This window comes from Limulus polyphemus, unplaced genomic scaffold (assembly GCF_000517525.1).
Source record: "Limulus polyphemus unplaced genomic scaffold, Limulus_polyphemus-2.1.2 Scaffold1586, whole genome shotgun sequence".
In the NCBI taxonomy this organism is placed as follows: Eukaryota; Metazoa; Arthropoda; class Merostomata; order Xiphosura; family Limulidae; genus Limulus; species Limulus polyphemus.
Genome location: NW_013667196.1, coordinates 1 through 3565, shown reverse-complemented (window position 1 = coordinate 3565; position 3565 = coordinate 1). Strand labels below are relative to the sequence as shown.

At 35.0% G+C, this 3565-nt stretch overlaps 1 pseudogene; it reads left to right on the top strand.

Moving 5' to 3' along the window:
• LOC106464199 overlaps positions 1-2902 on the top strand; it is a 13875-nt pseudogene extending 10973 nt beyond the window's left edge.
• The last annotated feature ends 663 nt before the right edge of the window (positions 2903-3565 follow it).

Genomic DNA, 3565 nt, shown 5'->3' with positions numbered 1-3565 from the left:
TAACATAAATATATCAACTACTATTATGTAAACAGTTGTCAAACAGTTTGCTAACATAAATATATCAACTACTATTATGTAAACAGACGTCAAACAGTTTGCTAACATAAATATATCAACTACTAGTATGTTAACAGTTGTCAAACAATTTACTAATACGAATAGCGTATCAACTGCTGCTATTCTGTCATATCCCAGACAGTGTGATGATTCTTGGTACTGGGTAAAAGGCCATGTTATAACCCAATATATATGTAGCATACCAACTGCTGCTATTCTGTCATATCCCAGACAGTGTGATGATTCTTGGTACTGGGTAAAAGGCCATGTTATAACCCAATATATATATATAGCATACCAACTGCTGCTATTCTGTCATATCCCAGACAGTGTGGTGATTCTTGGTACTGGGTAAAAGGCCATGTTATAACCCAATATATATGTTATATATATCCTTCATTATGTTCACTCTTATAAACACTGATCAGTTTAATTGTGACTAATTTTTTGTTGTGTTTTCTGTTTTGAAGATACTGAAAATTTGCTAAAACTTGCCAACAAGCTAACAGAAACACGGGGAGATAGAAAATATTGGTATTTTATTTTGTAACAACACATAATTTGTAAGAAAAGCTTAACTGTAGTTATGAGAGCTTTCTAAAACATGCTTATGAGTTAAAATTTTTTTTGTTTAGGTGAGTGTTTACCTGCAGAATTGGTCTCATGTGTTGAGCTACGTCAACAAAGCTGAAGCTACTCCAGAGTTTGCTGAGGTAATGAGGTTTTCTTCAAACTGTTTGACTCACTTTACTGACCTCACTTATGTATCAAAGTAAGGTCAGTAGATTGACCCCACTTCTAGGGCCAGTTTGTTTGTACTTATTTTGTTTCAGCATGTCTTTAGTGCATTAAGGTCAGTAGATTCACCCCTCTTCTAGGGCCAGTTTATGTGTACTTGTTTTGTTTCAGCATGTCTTTAGTGCATTAAGGTCAGTAGATTCACCCCTCTTCTAGGGCCAGTTTATGTGTACTTGTTTTGTTTCAGTGTTTCTTTAGTGCATTAAGGTCAGTAGATTGACCCCTCTTCTAGGATCAGTTTGTTTGTACTTGTTTTGTTTCAGCATGTCTTTAGAGCATTAAGGTCAATAGATTGACCCCACTTCTAGGGCCAGTTTGTCTGTACTTCTTTTGTTTCAGCATGTCTTTAGTGCATTAAGGTCAATAGATTGACCCCACTTCTAGGGCCAGTTTGTCTGTACTTCTTTTGTTTCAGCATGTCTTTAGTGCATTAAATATAAACTGTTGTAATTTATTTTGTGGACCAAAAGAAATATCTATTCTCCTTATTGCTGTATCATTTTGTTCATCATTCTAGATGAAGTTAATGTTGTCCACTTTTGCAATATAAGAAACAAGCATCGCCTTTGTGCCGTTTCCGATGTGTACTGTATATTTCCGTAAGCCATGTAACACAATACCCCATTTATAGGTGGGGTTAGGAGAGATTATATGTACCTTTATATACACGTGTCTTTCTGCAAGTTAAAAAAACATTAAAGTGTCCCACAAAACATATTTTATCTACAAGCTTGGAAAAATTTTTTCATTGAACTTCCAGTCATTGTATTTTTGTCCAGATAAATAGCACAGATTGTAGGATTAAACTTTCAACTCATTTTCAAACCAGGCCTTCATTTATCTGTCAATACATTTTTCTTGTTGATTCTGCGGTGTGAATAAAAGATCTTGTTATAATTCTAACCCTGTTTGAACTGCAGAGGACCTATTAACCTATAAGTACACACCCTCATGTGAAATGACAAAATTTTAAGTAAAAATAATAACTCCCAACTTTTTCCACACTTTTTAACTCACGAATATTTCAGAATCAACATCTTATCATTTTGTAACATATTTAAGAAATGTCAATGATAACTCTCTGGTTTAGAAGGGTTAATGAGTAAACTATGGTGTTCCCGTATGTTTTGTGGCTTTCTTTTGGGATGTGGTTTTTATGAATGGTGAGCCCAATTCTTTGTTGACTGTGATTAGTACTAAGTCTAACCTCATTTACCTAAACAGTAATTTCTTTATTTAATTTCTGGATTATGTTTGCAGACACATTAATGATAGTAGTTACAATGCACATTATTTACTTCACTGATAAGTCCTGAACACTTTTGGTGATTGTCTCTCATCTTCGGAGCTTATACCTCAGTTGGTAATGGTTATGTTTTGATTGGTCATGATTGGTAAGGGTTATGTGCTGGTTGATCTTGATTGGTAAGGGATATGGGTTGATTGGTCATGATTGGTAAGGGTTATGTGTTGATTGGTCAGAATTAATAATGGTTGTTTGTTGATTTTTCATGATTGGTAAGGGTTATGTGTTGATTGGTCAGAATTAATAAGGGTTATGTGTTGATTGTTCATGATTGGTAAGGGTTATGTGTTGATTGGTCAGAATTAATAAGGGTTATGTGTTGATTGTTCATGATTGGTAAAGATTGTGTGTTGATTGTTCATGATTGGTAAGGATTGTGTGTTGATTGTTCATGATTGGTAAGGGCTATGTGCTGATTGTTCATGATTGGTAAGGATTGTGTGTTGATTGGTCATGATTAGTAAAAGTTGTGTGATGATTGATAGTAATTAAAAAGGGTTATGTGTTCATTGATCACTGTTATATACTGCAGCTTTTCATTCTGTAGCATTTTTAATTTTGTTTTTAAATGCACATGTTTATATCTTGTATTGTTAGGTACATGGAAAAGATACAAATCAACCAATCTTAACAAAGCTTCGTTGTGCAGCTGGACTTGCTGAATTAGCTACCAAGAAACACAAGTCAGCAGCAAAGAACTTTCTTCAAGCCAGTTTCGACCACTGTGATTTTCCTGACGTAAGTTTAATAAACCCCCCTATCAGATAGACTTGTTTTGTACTGTAAAACCTTCATCAAAGTTTAGAAGGTAGCATAAAGGAAACATTAAATCAAAGATTTGTCTCTCCTTCTGTATTAATAACATAAAAACCTTGGGTTCAAATGCTTTTTTGTTAAGATATAACGAAATTAATTTCCTTTGTAAGTTGTATATTGTTATAAATATATAGCAGACAGTAAACGATTGATGTTTCAATCCACTTCCATTATCGTGATCAGGCCTATAATTCTTCTACGTGTAAATGTTAATGTCAGGTCTGCACGGCCGTGTTAGTCCAGTTACTTGAACGATTCGTAAATGTTAATGTCAGGTCTGCACGGCTGTGTTAGTCTAGTTACTTGAACGATTGGTAAATGTTAATGTCAGGTCTGCACGGCCGTGTCAGTCTAGTTACTTGAACGATTGGTAAATGTTAATGTCAGGTCTGCATGGCCGTGTTAGTCTAGTTACTTGAATGATTGGTAAATGTTAATGTCAGGTCTGCACGGCCGTGTTAGTCTAGTTACTTGAACGATTGGTAAATGTTAATGTCAGGTCTGCACGGCCGTGTTAGTCTAGTTACTTGAACGATTGGGAAATGTTAATGTCAGGTCTGCACGGCCGTGTTAGTCTAGTTACTT